Below are 19,596 nucleotides of genomic sequence, written 5' to 3'. Positions count from 1 at the left end.
GCATGAGAGAATCTGCCAGCTATTATCTGTGTGGCATTGGAGGGGAGGGGATAATGGAATCTGTTTTAGACATGTTGAGTTTGAGATGTCCAGTGGCAATGTGGGACTATAATTCAGAAGTAAGACTAGGATTGGCTGTATAGATCTGGGAGTATCTGCATGGTATAATTGAAAATGGATGAGATCATCAAGGGAAATAATGTAAAGGGAGGAGAGAAGTCACAGTGCAAAGCCTTGGAGAACGCCAGAGGTGGTAAATGTTTAACACCCAGCTCTTGGGGGTGGGGTAGGGTGGGTGGGTTGTACACATGGCAGACTCTTAGGGGGGAAGGGAAGGTAATAATCATTTATATAGCACCTACTATGTTGAAGGTACTGTGTGTATATATATCTATATATGTGTATATGTGAAGATTAACCTGAATTATTAACATTTTCTCCATCACTTCGTTAAGTCTAGACAGTCAACAAAACCACAGATCAAACCCTCATTTGTAACATTTGCCAATTTCCGACTTGTAAATCTAGCAACTGGCTCTGATGAGCCTCGAGCTGGGCACAACCCACTGCAAAGCCCACAGTTAGTGAGTGTGACATGGATGAAGACCCAGTGAAGAAGAAAGGCCAATCTACTTGGCACTGTCACGGTGTCCATACGATGGGAGCTCATGTTCTCCTCCTCTACGATGTCTAAGTCAAACCTGCCCGGTCACAAACACCCCGGTAACCATCCCCATCTTCCATCTAGCTCACCTGTCCCAGTTTCTTAGGACTTGGGCAGATGTCTCAGGCCAGCTGTTGCTGACCTTACGTTCTCATGTTTTTGCCGTTTGTGTTAGTGGGTGTCTACATGTTTGTGTTTCTAACGGTGATATTTCTATGGATTCAAACCATTTCATATCCCTTCAGCAAGCCCCTCCTAAGAGCATCGGGTGTATGAGATGCTATGCTAGAACCATTACTGTCAGCTTTCAGTGAGCTTACATTCTCCTGGGGAGGAATGATCTGTCCAGAGGAATTTGTGGAGGTAGGGGGAGGGCTAAGAGAAATGAGGAAAGGTGATCTTCTCCCTAGAAGTAAACTAGAGTTTTAAGGGGTGGAGATGAGGCAAGAAAGCATTCCACCCATGGGGAGCAGCCTGGATGTAAAAGTGGGAAGTGGAATTTAGAATTTCATGTGCCTGATATGGCAGGTAGGCCAGTTTCAATGAGGGAGAGTTATATGTTGTCAATCTGGAAAGATAAACTGGGGGCAGATTGGGAAGGCTTTAAACATCAGACAGAAGGGTTTGTATTTATCCTAGAGGCCATAGGGAGCCAGGGAAACTTCTCTTACAGGAGTGATATGGTCAGACTTGTTCTTTCAGAGGGAGTACTATGAACTAAGCCCCGAAAGCTATTAAACGGTGCATCTGCAGTGATACCAATACTACTTCTAGGTCTACCCCCTAAAGAGATTTGAGGTCTTTGGGCTCTGTCCCCCAAAGAAATCAAAGAGAGAAGGAAAGGACCCATATATACGAAAAGTTAAAGCAGCACTTTTTGTAGTGGCAAAGAACTGGACACTGAGGGGAGGAATGGTGCCCATTCATTGGGCAATGGCTGAGCAAGCTGGTATATGAATGTGAAGCAACAATATTATGCAGTAATAAATGATGATGGGGTGGGGTGGTCAGAGAAACCTGAGAAGACTTGTTTGAACTGATGAAGATGAAGTGAGCAGATCCAGGAGAACAATTTATACAACAATAACAATATTATAAAGACAAACAAAATGCAGAAAAACTTAGGAATTCTGATCAACACAATGACCAGTCATGATTCCAGAGGACTCATGATAAAACATGCTCCCTACCTCCAGACAGAGAGCTGATGTATTCTCTGTGCAGATTGAAGTATGTATGTGTATGTATGTATATGTGTGTGTATATCTATATCTATCTATCTATCTATCTATACACACACACACACACACACACACACACACACACTACCCACATATATATTCACACACACACACACAATACACACATATACATACTTTTTTTTTGTTGCTTTTTTTGATGAAGCACTAAGGGTTAAGTGACTTGCCCAGGGTCACACAGTTAGTAAGCGTCATGTGTCTGAGACTGGATTTGAACTCAAGTCCTCCTGACTCCAAGGCCAGAGCTCTATCCACTGCACCACCTAACTGCTCCACACATTTTTTTTTTTGACACAGCCAATGCAGGAATTTGTGGTCATTGACTATACATGTTTGAAAGAAAGATTTTCTCATGTTATCAACTGGGGGCAAAAGGGAGGTGGGAAGGAGAAAAGGGCAGATTTTCATGAAAATAAAATAATTTTTTTGAAAAGGAATAAATCTGTGTTTGTCCCGCCTACCTAATTAAGTTTCTTCAGAGTATGGATCCTGTCTAATCACACACATGCATGTGCGTGCCCGCACACACACACACATACACACACATAAAATCACCATCCAGTATCTAGGGTGAGGTTCTTTTCTCATGCTTGGCCAAAGTTGCTAAATTATAGGGTGAATGACTGAGGGCAACCCTAGGGAATAAGAGTTATGTTTTAGGAGAGTGAGAGAAATATTGGGGTAGATAGACCAGAAACCATTCATCTCCCAGTTAAACCCTGTTCCTCTCCTGACCTGTGTGGACTTGCTTGTTACACAGTGAGAGGGCAAATCACCTGTCCTGTGATGAAGTACCCCCGGACTCGCCAGGAAGGGAGGACTGTGTTGTCCCTCCCAGGTTGTTGGGAAGCAGAGGGCTAAGAGAAAAGGAGAAAGGCATCCCGAGGGGTTTTGGCTGGGTCTAGATAGTCCCCTCAGGGAGGAGCGCCTCAGCTTGGCACACAAAGGCTTCGTTCTTGGTGGTATCGCTTTGGGCCTCGGGTAGTGGAAGGTGGAAGGTGGCAGCACTAGTGAGGTCAGGTCACTCCATGGCAGCCGCACTCAGCATCTCATTCTTCTCCTGCCTCTTCTGACGTCAGGAGGCCATGGCCAGCCCTCAGCAGCCTAGTTCCAGGGTAATTGTTCTTGTCTCCAGGCTCCTTCTTTGCTGTCTAATTTCCAAATTAGAAAAGCAATTAAAACAATTAGGGGAGTTTGACTTCTGCTTTTTATGGCTCATGGTCCTTGAGAGAGAAAACAAAGGAAGATCTCGTTGCAGGGGGGCCAGGCTGGCAATGAGTCAGCATGAGGACTGGGGGGGTTAAAGTGTGGGTGTACATGGCAAGAGCTCAGGAGTGAATGGGGACCCTGGGCTTCAGGGAGACCTAGAGAAGAACTGTCAAAAACCTGCTTAGGAGACTGTCCCTGAACCCCCAGAGGAGACGTTGACCTCCAGCCATGGAGACAGTTCCCCCTTTTCCCATTCTTTGTCTCTCCATCGTAAGGAGCATCTAGGAACTTCAGCTGGCTTCCCAGGGTTGTTAATGCCAATGAACTCCCATTCTCTCTAGGGGGTCACTGTGGGGAAGTCACGGCTCTCTGGGCCTCAGTTTCCTCATCTGTAAAATGAGGAAATTGGGCCAGATGGCCACCAAGGTCCCTGTCAGCTCTAAATCTATGATTCTGTGAGCCAGTGCTAGTCATTGACTGCCACATCAGGGGTTTATGCCTGGTTGTCAGCTCCCTCTCCACCCCCAGGCTACCAAGGATGCCCCCATTGTGTGAGTCTTTGGGTTATTGGAGGGGGGCTTGCCCCATTATCAGCCCTCAGTTGACAGCTGATGTCATTTTAGACTCAGGGGAGTACTAGGGGGGAGGGGGAAAGGGAGGATGACAATCAGAAGCTGCTGGCTGCTGATTACAGCAGAGGGTTGATGAGTGCCAAGCTCATTTGCTGTGGCGGGCGTTGATTATAATTATTTTGCCACACAAAGGAATCTGTGCAGCACCATTTCCTGAGCCTTTCACACAAACACAGCTGGAGCCTTAAGATGACCCCCTCCCCCTTCTTCTTTTCACCTCACCCCAATCTTGCTTGCTCCCTTGATGGTGGCAGGTTAAAGTTTGGGGAGCTGTCAGAGGGCAATTAATGTTGGACCCAGTAATATCCTACATGCATCCAAAGGCCCCTCCCACCCCCCCCCCAGAGAAGAAAGAAGAGAGAAATAGCCTGGGGTAACTGAAAGAACTTTGTTGAGAGTCCAGAGACCTGCCAGGGAGCAGCTTCTGAGACCCTGGGGAAAGTCATTTTACCTCTGGGGTCCTGGCTTCCTCATCTGTAAAAGGATCAACTTCTTGCTTAAAAACTCTGTTATCCTATCAATGCACATTTGATGCTTATCTGAGGCTGCCTCCCTCTGGCAGAGGCTCCTGACTGACAAGAGAGAAGGTCAAGGGACCCTGAGACTACCTGCCCAGCCAGTAGAAGCCAGGCCAGAATATGCCTTTTCTATCAGCACAGTAGCTCCCAATTTCCCTATCTGTGTTGGCCAACTGCCTTCCTGAAAGTAGTCTGTTTGTTCAGGGAAAGGACCATTTTGGAAAGGTAATGGCACCTATCCAGACAGCTATGGGCTGGTGCTGATACAAGACCTATCTCCTGACTCCCCTTCTTTACACCCCAATTCATTCATTCATTCCCTCACTCATTTAGCACCCAACAGATTGATGGCTAGTGGAGGCCTAAAATTTTTCTTTTCTTTTCTTTTCTTTTTTTTCTTCTTGCTTTTAGGCAATTGGGGTTAAGTGACTTGCCCAGGGTCACATAGCTAGTAAGTGTCAAGTGTTTGGTCTGAGACTGGGCTTGAACTCAGGTCCTCCTGACTCCCAAGGCTGGTGCTCTATCCACTGCACCACCTAGCTGCCCCCGAGGCCTAAAATTTCTAAAATGTGTTATGCCCTCTTTCCCCCTTGCTCACTGTCAGAGGGATTTAGCTGATCAGTACTTCTGCAGAAGCGGCAGCAGCTAGAAGATTGGAACAGCTGTTGTCTGGCAACCCCCCTCCCATTTCTTTTCATTATTTCTGCTCTTCAATGGAATCATAGTTGTTCTAGTAGTTCACTTTTGGATGGCCCTTCCAGGTTTTTCCATGCACTAGCCCTGTAAGGTAGGTAGTAGACAGTACACCAACTTTATAAATAAGAAAATGGAAGCTGTGAAAGATGAAAGATTTCCCAGGGTCATACAAAGCTAGGACTTCAGCTTCTTCTCTCTTCCATTAAACCACCCTATCTCTCTAAGAAAGAGTCAGTATCAGTCTGGTACAATGAGAACTACTTGAGGGAGGGGCCAGTTGCAGTTATCTTTGTCACCACCAGAGTCTGTTACAGTGCCTGGCACCATGCTGATTAATTGGTTGGTTTAGTCCCATTGCATGGAAGGCCCTCCTTGAGTAGAGATGAGGGGTTTAGGGAATCCCTTTCCAAAAAGAATGGGGTACCACTGGTAGGGATGATTTAGGAATGAGATCTCCTGGATGCCAGGAATTGGAGGAAGAGGACAGACTTCGGACCTGGCATTTATACATTCAAAAGCATCTTTACCCTCATCTTAGCACTTGGTGAGGTCATAGGGCAGATATCATTCTCCCCCTTTGACAGATGAAGAAACTGAGGCACAGAGAAGTTGAGCACAGACTTGAGGATGTATGTTTGGTAACCCGTGGTTGAAGAACCTGGCCCTTTGCCCCGCCTGGAAGGAGCCCTCTGATCATTCCCCTGCTGAAGGACTGCTTCCTCCAGTGTCCCCTCGGCCCTTTTTGTCATAATATCTGGCCTTGGAGCAGGACTCTGTCTCAGCTGTCCAGGTCCTGTGTGAACTTGTCCAAGTATCTGAGCCCGGTCTTAGACACAGAACTGCCCAAGGCAGGCTGAGGCTGTTGCTGAAGCAGGACCACAGAATCCTCTGTTCTCTGCAAACAAAGGTAATAGACCTTCCCAGCTCCCTCCCTAGCTCTGCCAATGGGGCCCAAGACAAGGTCAAAAGAGATAATTATGTAAAGCGCTTTGTAAGCCCTAAACTCCCACGTAAATGTCAGCTATTATCATTATTAGTCTCAGAGGCTTACATGGGGAGATCTCAGCCTCAGTGCTAAAACCCTGCAGAGTTGATGAGGGATGGCCTCAGAGGTAGAGGTGGGCTCCCATCCCCATTCCCAAGTCTGGCTCCTACATTCTGCTCATTTGCAAACTCTGAGCTTCTGCCCCGCTGGAAAGAGTCAGCTCCTTCTGGGTTTCTAGGTCAAGTTCATCTTTTCCCTTCCCATCTCTCCTCTGGCACTGGCCGCTCTAACCTCTGGCTCCAGGAAATCCTTTCATTCTGACAACCCAGAATTGCCAATCTAGCTTAGGGGAATGTTGGACCTGGAAAGGACTTGAGAAGCTCCTCATTTTGTAAGTGAAACCAAGGCTTAGGGAGGTCCATAGGTAGTGAGATCTGCACCTCTGACTCCAAATCCTTTGCTTTTGGCACCACCCAAGGGCTGCCGGCTGCTGTAGAACAAGCTGGAGAGCTGGGGACAGCAGGAACCCTGGAGGTCATCTGGTGCAGGGCTCATCTGGTTCAGCTAGCCTATTGATTTTAGGAGGTTTGTGAACTTGGATTTCAAGGGGTTCGTGAACTTCACAAACCCCTAACTGAAATGGATCATTTCCTTCAATTATTTAAAAATGTGATTCCACCAAAGGGGTCCAGGATACAGAAAGGCTCAGTAATTTGTGTTCTAGTCTAACCTCATTTTATAGAGGAGAAACCAATAGCCCCTGGAAGTGACTAGCCCAGGGTGGTCTAGCTAATGAGGGGAAGGGAAGCGATGCCACCCAAGTCTATGGATTCATAATCAGCTTCCTTTCTTCAGCTCCGTTCTGAGAGGAAGAGATCGCCAGAGCTGCTCTGGCTCCCAGATTTTATGTCATCTGAGTTCAAAGGAGCAGGCTGTTGGGAATTCCAGGTGCTGCGTAGCACAGTGCTTGGCACATATAAATGCTTGTTGACTGACTGGCTGACTGCTAAGGAACTGGTGATACAAAGACAAAAAAATGAAATAATCTCTACTCTAGAGGAATTTGCAGTCTATTAAGGGAGACAACATCCAAGTGCATCTATTATTATATATAAAATAAATAGGAAGAGGATAAATACAAAGTAATTAGGGAGAGCAACTGGGAGATCAGGAAAGGCTTTGTGTAAAAGGTGATGCTTGAGGTTTGTCTTGAAGGAGGTGAGGGATTCTGTGAGGCAGAGGAGAGAAGGAAGAAGTACATGCCAGGCATGGCTGACAACCAGGGCAAAGAGTGGGGGATGGAGATGGAGAGTCAGGAGGAGAGGGAAGGAAGGCATTGAGTGGAGATAACTTTTTCTAAGAGTTGAGTGGAGAAAGGAGAAATAGTACAGTTACCCAAGAGGAAGGGTTTTCTTAAGGATGTGGGAGGCTTGGGCACGTTTGGAGGGAAGAGAGAAGGAAGCAATAGATAGAAGAAGTTGAAGATTGGAGAGGAGGGGTGATTAAGGTTGAAATTCGTTGGAGAATAAGGGGGAGGATGGGATCAAGGGCACAGGTCGTGGGTTGGCCTTGGCAAAGAGAAGGACCACCTCCTGACAGGGTGGGAGATGCTATCTGTGGGTTTTTAGTCTGAAGAGAATGGATGGATCACTTTCCTCAGGAAAGTAAGAGGTGAGGAAATTCAAAGACAGAAGGAATGCCCTCTTCCCTGATTGACTCCTAAGGGCTTTCATTCAGAGGATTCTAGAGCTAGGAGGGGCATGGGAGATCGTCTTGATGTAAGGAAAAACAGAGCAGGAGATAGCAAGAAAACATTTTTAGAACAGTTAGAGCTCTGCAAAAGCCCAGTGCGCTGTGTCAAGGCCAGGGGGCTCCCCATCACTGGATGGGGGTCTTCAGGTGCACAAAGGCGGGATGACCAGGTCTCACCTCCATGGGATTCATCTCTTACTGTCTGTCCTCCTCATTGGGCACTTATTATCATGGGATATGGGAGAACAAAGCACGAGGTCTTGGGTCAGAAGACCTGGCTTTGGATCCCATCTGTGTCACTTTAGTGAGGTTCACGTGCTCGTGTGGTAGCCGAGGGCTTGCTCTGGGGCCTCACCTGCCTCCCTGTCCCTTCCTGGGGGTTCCTCACCTCTCTCTTCCTCATTCAACATGTATTTGTTTGTGAAGGGATCCTGGCCCAAGGGCCCTGGCCCTTGCCTGTCTATAAAGCCCTCGTTGAACTGAGGAGAATCCAAAGGGGGTCAGAAACTAGATGCTCCTCACTGCTGGTAGGGGTAGGAGTGTTCTTACCTGGACCTTCCTATACTTATTAGCCCTTGAAGGGAGCTAGGTAGCGCTGTGGATAAAGTGCCAGGCCTGGATCAGGAAGACTCATCTTCATGAGTTCAAATCTGGCCTCAGACACTAGCTGTGTGACCCTGGGCAAGTCACTTAACCCGGTTTGCCTCAGTTTCCTCATCAGTCAAATGGGCTGGAGAAGGAAATGGCAAACCACTCCGAGAAAACCCCACATGGGGGGACAAGACTGAAAATGACTGAACCACACTTGGCAGCAGCATAGTACCGTAAGTGTTAGAGCAAGAAAGGGCTTTTGCTGTTGTTTAGTCCAATTTGCCTGAAGCTGCCCAGTAAGGACCTTTAGTATCAAAGAGTTACAGTATCATAGAATTCTAGAGTCCAAGCTGGGGGGAACCCAAGAGGTCACCTAGTCCAACCCCCTTGGGGCTTCCTTACAGATGAGGAAATAGAGACCCGGATTTAAAATCAGAAGGATGGGGGTAGCTAGGTGGCACAGTGGATAGAGCACCAGCCTTGGGAGTCAGGAGGACCTGAGTTCAAATTCGACCTCAGTCACATAACCTTCACTAGCTGTGTGACTCTGGGCAAGTCACTTAACCCCAATTGCCTCACAAAACAAAACAAAACAAAACAAAAAGTAATTAATTAATAGAATCAGGAAGATCTAAGTCAAATCCAGCCTCAGATACTCATCAACTGTGTGACCCTGGGTAAGTCATCTTTTCTCAGCCTCAGTTTCCTCATCTGCAAAATGGGGATAATAATAGCACCCACCTCACATGGTTGTTGTAAGAACCAAAAGAGATAGCCTATGTAAAGCACTTTGTAAACCTTAATGTATTATTATGTTAATGATGATAATGATAAGAATAATGGCTTTATATTTTGCTTTAAAGATTTCAAAGCACTTTGTAAATATTATCTCATTTGATCCAAGCAACAACCCTGGGAGGTGGGTGTTATTTTTTTATCTCCATTTTACAGATGAGGAAACTGAGGTTGAGAGAGGGTAAGCCAAGGTCATACAGCTAGTAAGTATCTGAGGCAGGATTCAAACCAGGTCTTCCAGATTCTGAGTCCAACACTCACTTGATCCATTGTACTATCTAGCCAAGGTCCTGGCAACGATAAACATCAGAGGAAGGTTTTAAATCCAGACTCCAGTGACTTTGCAGGACTTCCTTTTCCTGCCTTGCATTCCGAGGGATTTATGAAGAGAAGCAGGACCCTGGAGTGTCAGGGCTGGAAGGGACCTCAGGTTCTTCTAATCAAACCCTTTTATTGGATAAAGGGGGAGACTAGGGTCAAGAGATGGGAAGTGACTTGACTGAGCCCCCTTCTCTGCTTCTCCCCACCCATGTCAGGAGTGACTGTGCAGGTGAGATCTTTGGACTTCTTCAGAGGCTGGCACAGCCCTTCCCGGGACCTTGGTGGGTTCAGGTTCTCAGCCCCAGGGTCACGGGATTAGTAAAACCAGAGCTGGGATTTAAATGGTAGCAGTCCTTTTCCAATTACACTACAGAAAGGAAACAAAAAGATCTCGTTAACAGCAGCAGAGGTCTTCAGATTCTGAGGCCAGTGTTTTTTCCACTCGTGAGCAACTCATATCAGAAACTAGCTCCTCCCTGAGCCTTTGTCCTCTTCCCATCTGGATGCTGCCACTGAAACCTCTCTCCTTCCAAATGCTTCTGGCTACAAATACCCCCCAATACTTGCTCAACTACATTCTATCAAAGGAATCCCCAATGCTGGGCCTCCCAGCCCCATGGCCCCTAGCTCCTTCCTGCCCAGCCTTTTCAGGGGGCCACCCCCAGGACCTTCTCCAGGCTGGGCCCCTCCTCTCATCCTGGACACAACTTCCTGCAGTTGTTTGGAGAGCTCAGAAAATGGAGTCATCGAAACAGAGGAAAGGCCAGAACCTCCTAGGACGGAGGGCGATGACTTGGACATTGCCCTGTTCCAACTTGATTTCCCATCAGCCCAAGCCAGCAGGGCTTACTCACCATCCCCTTCCCCCACCCCATGACCACTTTGGTCGTGCGCTTCCACCCTACCCTCTTTCCGTCTAGTTCCCACCTATTTGAATCCTAGAAGCCTTAAGAAATATGTGTTCATGTAGTGTAATAACAACAAACTCAAATAGAGATGGGACCCACTAACCCATTCATTTTAAGTATTTCCCAGTTACAATTTTAATCTGGTTTGGCCTGCCCAGCGTTTGACACCTGTGAAGAAGAGCATTGCAGAATGGCAGAATTGGAAAGGATCTTAGAGGTTATCTAATCCAACCCACTCATTTGTACAGATAAGGAAACTGAGGCCCAAAGGTGAAGTGACTTGCTTAAGGTCACATAGCAAGTTAGTGGCAGAGCCAGAGTTCAAACCCAGATCTTGGTCCTTTTTATTTTATCTTTTAGTTTATTGATATATTTTGTTTAAACACACTAGACACTCTCCAACAAATGTCCAAGCTCTATTACAGAGGGCTTCTTCCATATTTCATTGGATCTGTGATATCTCATGCTTATGGGTATTTCCTTCAGAGATGCAAATCAAAATCTATCCATGCCTTTTCATCTTGTATAACTCTTGTCTTGAGGCAGCATGGAGTAGTGGATAGAAAACTGGATTTGGAGTTAGGACCTGAGTTCAAATCCTGCCATTCACACTTACTAGCTTGGACAAGTCCCTTAACTTCGTAGGCCTCTGTTTCCTCATCTATAAAATGAGGGGGTTAGAATTAATGACTCCTAAGATTTCCTTTCAGGTCTAAGTTTTATGATCCATATCCTAAAGCCCTCTTCCATCTCTCTTTATGCTATGTAAATGCCAGTGGATACAAGAGCTGTCCACCCATTGATTCTCCCTCACAGTCACTTACTTCATGACCAGCCCACTTCCTTTTCTAGTCATCCATCTCTCTGATGCCATCTTTCATGTCCCTTCTGTGTCAGCATATTGCCCCCTATTAACACCCACCATCCACTTTTCTGTAATCGTCAGAGAATCTGGTGTCCTCTGAATCACAGCCATACAGCATGAACTGAAGAATGGTGTTTAAAAAATCTTGATTTGGTCATTTGTTTCAGGAAGAAGCTTGAGGTCATTAAAAAATACACACAATTTCCCAACCTTGAGGGGAAGTGACTGTTCCACTTCAGAATTTGTGATGGAGAAGGAAAGGAAATATGGGCAGAGTTTATCTGACAAGTCTCCTGGTTTTAAGGAAAGTAGATTTCAAAAGGTTCAGAGGAAAAATAGACAGGATCCCATGGAATAAAAGGCTTCAGGGAAAGTGGAAAGAGAGAGATGCTCAAGATAAAATTCTGAAGATACAAGAGAGAAAATTCTAATGAGAAAAAAAATGGGATTGGTCTGAAGAGCCCACGTGGATACCCTGGGAGCTCACCAACCAATTTAGGTTCAGAAATGAAAATGAAATCAAAGTCAGATAAGAGAAGATGAATATAAGTGTGTCATGGTCCTTTAAAAATGCCAGGCATTTTAGCTTAGAATGATCTGAGCCCAGTGGCAAGGGAAGCTAAGGACAGCATGAAAGGGTGGGTTTTAAAAACCCCACCTGTGTGACCTTGGGGGGAAAAACAGATCAAAGAAGGATCTTGGCTTGGGATGGATAGGATAGTGGATAACTGACAACAACAGAAAAGGCGTATCTGTTCAATTTCCCCCCCCCCCTCCATTTTCTCTGCAAAAACTGTTCTTTACACTGAAATTGAAAGCCCCCAAAAGACTGACATTCCCATTGAAGTCTTACATCTGTAAGGGCTAGGAGCCCTTTATCTTCCCTAACAACCTGGGGTGTAGAGAGAGGCATTCTTTAAGTCCCTTGACCTCTTCCAGGAATGACTTCATTGCTTAAGATGCCTGGTCATCCTGCATTGCATTGCTCATGATAAGCATTTGCAGAAGAGTCCATTATGAAAATAATTGCAGCTTCTGCACCAACATCTCTTGCAGAAAGCGATAAATTCAATGAAGAACTTGATAAGAACATCTAAAATAAATCAGTATATACTTTAATACTCAGTGAATTCAGTATAAAGGTGGGTGCAGAAGGAGATAGGAAAAAATCCTACATATCGTGAACATTTCAAGAAGAGAGGCAGTAGGTGCAGAACGTGGTATGAAACTGCATCACAGCAAATTAAATTATATTTTAATAGAAGGGAAATGATTAATTACTGATGTAGGAGTTATTTTCAAATCAATAGACAGTGGTGAGTAGACCTATAACTCGTTGGAGCAAGCATTAAAATGAATAAGAAGAAGAACTAGCTGAAAGATATCACACCCAACTGAGTCAGCTCTAGCTGACCTATTTTTCAAAGTTGTTATTTATTTTTAACATTTAAAAATTTTTTTGAGCTCCAAATTCTCGCCCTCTTCCCAACCCTTCCCTCACCCACTGAGAAGGCAAGCAGTCAATATCAATTATACCTGTGGAGTCATGTAAAATATTTACACATTAGCCATGTCACCAAAAAAAAACCCCAAGAAAAATAAAGAAAGTGAGAAAGTTATATTTCAATTTGCACTCAGAGTTCATCAGTTTTCTCTCAGGAGGTGGATAGCATTTTTCATCATGAGTCCTTTGGAATTGTCATGGATCATTATATTGATCAGAGCTGGCCAACCTATTTTTAAACAAACTGCTGATGCTGAAAACTAGGAAATTGATAAAGGAAAAGACATTAGCACAGATTGTCTGGAAATGTAAAGAGCCTAGAAATCACCTCACCCAGCAAATATTTGATTGATTTCTTTATCAAGGAGAGAGGAGGAGAGGGAGGAAGAGAGAAGAAGGAGAGAGCGAGCGAGCTTGCTTTTAAGAATGAAACTGGAAGGTCAGTGGAGATGTGGAAAGATTTCTGTCACATAAGTTTTTCTCTGTCAGTAACCGCAGAGCCACTATATTTGGATGTTAATGTTATAGTCTCCAATGTATTGCATAGAAAATGGTTTATTAATTAACAGAAAGCCTTGTTCTTTAGTAGAGGCAGCTAGGTGGCACAGTGACTAGACTTGGAGGCAGGAAGACCTGAGTTCAGATCCAACCTGGGACACTTCTGGGACATGGGCAAGTCAGTTATCTCTTCCTGTCTCAAGTTTCCTCACCTGTAAAAGAGGTATGATATTAGCACAAAACAATGTTGTTGTAGCTATCCTTGTACAGGTGAGTCTTTTCTTGGTGTCAATATCCTCTTTGGCACATAATCCCGGAAGTGTGAAAGTATGATCTCTGAGCTAGCTGGCTTCCTTTCCCTTAGGTCATCCTTATTCCTGCTCCAGGTGAGGTATTTTATTATCTTTATCTTTACCTTGATCTGAAGGTCAATGTATCTGTTAACTGTTCCCTTAAAGGCAGCAGGGCAGTGAGGGTGGGGGGTGGGGCACCATAGTGCACACCCCTGAGTCCAAATCTGACCTCCAGTAGTTACTAGCTGTGTGACCTTGGGCAAGTCACCTAATCTTTGTTCGCCTTAGTTTTCTCAACTGTAAAATGGGAATAATAATAAGACCTGCCTCAAAGAGTCGTCGTGAGATCAGATGAGATAATATTTTTAAAAAGAGCTTAGCACAGTGCCTGGCACGTGTAAGGTGTTCTATAAATGTTTATTCCATTTCCCTTCCCACCTTATTGACCAAGTATGTCCAGAAAAATGATGACAGTGTGGTGACAACTTTTGCCCCATTCCATCAAAGCTGCCCAGATTTACAGAATTCTGTACTGGAATAGCGGCCCAATCCATCTCCCAATACGTGAGGGTGGCTCACTGCTCTGCCCTCACTGCCCCAGCCTCCAGGAAAAAATGGAGAGAGGTGATAGGGAGGGAGCCAAGGAATTGCTCCTTGGCTACAGGCCTTGGAATCAATGAAGATCAAATGAGTTACCACCTGGTCCTCCTTTGGAAAGTATACAATAAGGGGAGAAGCTGTAACAGTGATAGGAAAGGGGGCTGGCACCATAAGGGTGTCCAGGGGAAGGAGAATTTGGAGCTGGAAATGCCCTGGGGGAGTCATCTTTCAGGCCTTCTGTTTTATAGATAAGGAAATTGAGATCCAGAAAAGGAAATAATTCTGCCTAACGTCACACAGCTAGTAAGTGTCAAAGCCAGAATTTGAATTGTGTCCTTTGACTCAAATCAGAATTTAAATTTTTTTTTTAGTTTCTACCTCTAATCTATCAACTCCTGGCCAAGAGATAAGAGGTATGTTTCATCTCCAGTCACTGCTTTGATCACTTCTAAAGTCTTTCAGAGTTGTGTAAATGGGTTCAGAAAATGGTCAGCTGTGAAAGTGGGAGAGGGGAAATCCCTCTCCACCCAGAAGAAATACTCTGGTGTCCCTTTCCCCCTTGGGCATGGCTGCCATAAGGCTGTCCCGAGGGTCTTGGCATCCCGTTCTTCCCCGAGCTTTTCCATCCCCCTGACCTAGTCTGACTGCATTCATCCACTGACCTGTGTGGGCCTGAGGGGTTTCCTCCTCTCCCAGGATACTGGAGTTGTTGTCGGTGGGGGTTTGCACGGGACATTGGGCAGAGCAGTCCATGTGGTAATAATTTTCACCGATGCAAGCTGAGTGGCTCTCCTCAGCTCAGTGGCACATTGCAAAGGTAACCCCTGAAGGGCAATATTTCCGAAGAGGAAATGCCATTCTGGGAAGCGAATAGGGTGGGAAGGGGGGGGAAAGGGGGAGATGAGGGGAATGTTTAAGTGGAAAAGGAACAAATTCTTGGAATGCCTTTGTAAGTGTTTTCCCAATTCCTCACACACACAGAAAGAAAGAGAGATACATGGAGGCACGTAGAGACACATATCAGTGCACTGATGCCCCCACACAGCTCCCTCTTTTTCTGGGGATGCTGTGCATTTTGGTGGCTATTATCAAAGAGATAGTAAATGTCCTCTCCCCTTCCCCTGGATTTCTAACAAACAAATGTAGTAGCAGCCTTGGCCTACACATACCCACCCACCTTGTTTGGGCTGCAGAAGGGGCTCTGAGGAGCTCAGGATTTCATTTACCTCCTTAGGAAATGAGATGTCAGAGACTCAGATCAGGAACCTCTCCCTGAGCAGTTACCAGTTCTGAATCTACACTAAAACCATAGAAATCCTCATTAGTCTTTCCCCTCCCCAGGCCCTGGGCCCTGGGCTTTTTTGTTTTCTGGGTCTCAGATCCCTTGGGATCAGGTCCTGTGGGTGAGGATGAGAAAAGGAAGGGTGAGTTTCCCTCAGCTCTCCTGACAACACCAGATGCCTAGATGACAGGGTCAGGGAAGTGAGGGCAGTGGGCAGGGGTCTGATATTCCCTAATGATGAAGAATTCTTCCCCAAAGAGCCCTTCCCTCTTACTCCAAACCCAAGAATGGGTCACTTATAAAGTAGTGGGACTGCTTCTCCAAACCAGGCTTGGAAAAGATTTTCCCCGCCTTGTCCCATGTTATAGCAGAGATTCCCAACCTGGAGCCTAGGGGGCTTGAGGGGAGCTGGGGCTGCCATGGAGACATCCCAAGGGGTCCTCAGCTCCACATGGGCACCTTACATCTAACAAAATCTGCTACATGACTTGGCAAAACAAACCTACATCTCCCATGTAGAAAAGCAGGTTTGAATGCTCCCCTACACTCCAGGGCTGGGCTTGGAGTCTGGAAGCCTGGGGTTCATATCCCTCCTTAATAGATTCAGGTCCACGAGCAAGTGGCTAGCCCTACTTCTGACTTAACCTCTCTGATACTCAGTTTTGTTATCTCTGAAATGGGACTGCCTACCTGTAACACAAGAGTTCTTAACATTTTGGGCTGTTGCGGGCAGTCTAGGGAAGCCTAGACTATTAGTCTGAATAATATTTTAAAATGTCATAAAAAGAGAATACATGGGGTGACAAATGAAACTAGTTATAGTGAAACAAAAATGAACTTTTTTCCCATCCCAGTTCATAGCCCTCTGAAATCGACCTGGGGAGTCTGTGGAGCTGAGGTTAAGAACCCACACTGTCACAGCCCCCCACCCCCCTACCCGCCGAGTCTGTGTAAGGATGTCTGTAAAGGACTTTGCAGACCTTCAAATACTATATAAATTTCAGTTATTATAGTTATGTAGGTATCATTATTTTACAGATGTTACCAAATTTATAGTAGCTTTTTAAATCATACTGTATTTATTTTTCATTTTCTTTTTTATCATGTATATGTGAATAAGTGAGTGTACATAGTCCATAATGGGGAGGGGGATAGCAGTGTATAAGATATAATTTTGCTTTAAAAGGGGAGTCTCTTACTTGAAAAAGCTAAGAATCACTCTGGATGTCTGCATCACCTCCAATACAACCAGGAAAAGAATGAGAGACCTCAGTTCTTACCCTTTTTTGTGTGTCTTGGATCTCACTGGTGCTCTGGGGAAGAGGGTTCTTAGGGACCCCCTCTCAGTATAATGCTTTTAAATGAATAAAATAAAGTACATAGAATTATGAAGGAAACCAATCATATTGGGAAAAATTATCAAGAGTGTTTTTTAAAAAATATTCACAGATACCAGGTTTAAGTGCCTTAGGTAGTTATGATTCCCTCTGCTAAAATGTAAGCTCTTTGAGGGGAGGGACTGGGTATGCAGCAGGGATTCAAGGTTGAATGGAATTCTTCCCTCCATCTCTTCTGTCACTGCTGAGACTGGGTCAGCCATCTCCTCAGGTCAGGCAGTAGCATCAAAAAAGGGAGAGGGCTGGTGGGGGTGTTCTGGAAAGATGGCAGAGTAGGTCAGACATTTCCAGGCTCTCTAGATTTCATCCACGAACAGATAGAAAATTGCTACGAAATGAATGTAGAGCACCAAAAATAAAGGGGTGTAGCCTGTATGCCTCCATTCTCTTTCGGCTCAGACTGAGAGAAGCTTCTGGAAAGGGATCCTGCCCCATCCCATGCCATCCTAACCCCCCCTTCCCCCTTGCCACATGGTGTCCTTCTTAATAAGCTTGTGCTCTTGGGGCTGGTGAGAGGAAGTAATAGGGCAAAGAACTAGGGCAGTGTCAATTATGTTGAAATATGATTTCTTCTAAATGAGGTTATGTCCCAGGACAGGATATTTGTTCCATTAAAAAAAAAAACCCATCCCTGCGCAGCCTGATTCTTCATTTCCCCTCTGAGAATCCTCAGTTGAATTGAGTGAATCCCTTGCCCCAATTACATTTGGACTGCCGAAAGTCTGGAGTGATGTTTCTCCGAATACACCTCTGTCAAGACTACCCGTGGGCAGAGTTTGTATGTGCTGCCCAGGGATGTTCCCCTTTGCCCCCCAGACTCCTTACCTGCCCCCAAGCCTCCTTACCTGCCCCCAAGCCTCCTTATCTGCCCCCCAGCCTCCTTACCTGCCCCCAGCCTCACCTCAATATCCCCTTTTTACCAAAAAAAAAAATAGGTGAGGGCTGCTGGTGAGGAGGAGGGTAGGGCATGGGGAAAGCAGTCTGGGTCCAAGGGAAGGAGGCTTGGATTCCAGTTCTGCCCAGGTTTCACTGTGTAATTTACTTAGGTAATACAGGACATGGAGTCTAATTCCTTATGCTGTGGCCATGGGAACAGGCCCAGAGATATTAAGTGTTTTGCTCGTGGTTGTACAGCAAGGTATAGTTTGGGGATTAGAATCCAAACATCCTGGTGCCCATCCAGTGTCCTTTCTAAAATGTCATCCCGTCTCCCCATCCTAACCTTTTGGGCCTCAATTTCCTTACAGGTAAAATGGGGAACACCTTCTTCCCCCATGTCTGCTTTATGGGGTAGGATCAAATGAAAAAACCTATAATCATGCTTTGGAAAGGACTTGCAACCAGAGGTCCTCCGTTCACCTCCCCAGTCCACCATATATTTAGTTGTGTGATTCTGGGCAAATTGTTTGCCTTCCCTGGTTCTTACTGTCCTCATCTGTAAAAATGAGGAGGTTGAATTGATGATCTCAGGGACCTCTTTCTCCTCCAAATTTGTCCTCCTACATAAGGAGGTGTTGTTGTGGCCCCTGGCATCAGGACAGCTGGGTCCTCCTTGTTCCTGACCACACAACTCTTTATATTTCTATTTCCCCAAGGCCATGTGCTGTTCGTTCATTTCATTCGATAAACATTCGTTAAGCATCTGTTTTGTGCGAGGGGCCAGGGCCACAAAGATAAAAAGAAATCAGCCCCTGCCTTCGTGGATCTTACATTCTTTTGGGGGAATGATATGGAGAAGTAAATCCAGGTATACCCAAAGGAATGGTGCGGGTGGAAGGCTGAATAACCGCATGGAAGGGTCAGGAAAGGCTTCTGGTAGAAAGGAGAAGCCTGTGCTGAGCCTTGAAGGAAGCTGGGAGTGCTAAGAGTCAAAGGTGAGGAGGGCAGTACAGCCCAGAGATGTGGGAAAGAGCCTGGGTAAAGGCATGGCTGGAGATGGGTGATGGAGCATTGCATACAGGGCACAGCCAGGGGGCCAGCACTTTCAGTACTGTGGCCAGTGGCCCTAATCAGTCTTTTAATAGTTTTCAAAATCTGAGAGGGAAGGAAGGAAAGAAAGAAGTAAAGAAGGGAGGAAGGAAAGAAGGAAGAAAGGAAAGAAATATTAAGTGCCTACTATGTGCCGGACATTGTGCTAAATGCTAAGGTCCTAGCCAGTGTCCAACCAGAACTCAGACAAATTGGACTGTTCCAAGCCCTCTGGACTGGCTTTGAGGTTGGCACTACACCAGGTAAGAACACTTTGATTCACGGAGATAGAACTTTGACTCAAAAGTGGCACTGTGTCTGGAGCATGTCCGGCAGAGTGCAGCCCCCTGGCGTCATGCCTGTCCTGACTTGTGTTCCTGGGACGAGGCCAGAGGCAGGGCCGAGCAGAGAAGGAAGCCTGGTCCCCACATGGCACACTGCTTCTCCTCCCCCCCCCCCCCCGATATTTATCTTGGAAGCAGGAAAGTTTGAGTCAGTTCTGCCCAGCTTCAAACCTGTGGTGCCGAGGAGTCTGGGTATTTCGCTCCAGGGACTGAGCTCCTAGGTGGTGACAGTGACGTCAGATCAGATGTCTGCAGCGGGTTTGAGATGCAGGGCTCTCCAAAGCTTCCTGCCCTGGCAGTTTGGAGATGCTTTTGGAGAAACCGATGGGGAAATGATGAGGCCCCTAGAGACGCTGGCCACTGAGATGGGGCTGCTGTAGATAACGCAGCCTGTGGCAGCTTAGTGCCCAGGACTCTGCAAAGAAGGGACTAGTTGTAATGAGAGGCGTGCTTCACATTTCTCTTCTAGTTTCCTTACAACTCTGTAATAACCCTTTTACAGATGAGAAAACTGA

At 45.9% G+C, this 19,596-nt stretch overlaps 1 protein-coding gene and 1 long non-coding RNA gene across 2 annotated transcripts in view; one reads left to right on the top strand and one right to left on the bottom strand.

The window, feature by feature from the left end:
- The window catches only part of BCAR1 (BCAR1 scaffold protein, Cas family member), a 111,699-nt gene that overhangs the window by 43,052 nt on the left and 49,051 nt on the right, over nucleotides 1–19,596 (top strand).
- On the bottom strand, nucleotides 13,235–14,901 carry LOC144455585 (uncharacterized). The gene is made up of 2 exons (XR_013484296.1): nucleotides 14,753–14,901; nucleotides 13,235–13,409 (listed from the first exon to the last, which is right to left on the bottom strand). It is a non-coding gene; the product is annotated as an uncharacterized LOC144455585 (long non-coding RNA).

The sequence above is a fragment of the Phascolarctos cinereus genome, unplaced genomic scaffold (assembly GCF_003287225.1).
Source record: "Phascolarctos cinereus isolate Bilbo 61053 unplaced genomic scaffold, phaCin_HiC Scaffold_2;HRSCAF=192, whole genome shotgun sequence".
NCBI lineage: Eukaryota > Metazoa > Chordata > Mammalia > Diprotodontia > Phascolarctidae > Phascolarctos > Phascolarctos cinereus.
This window is presented reverse-complemented; position numbering and strand designations above follow the sequence as displayed.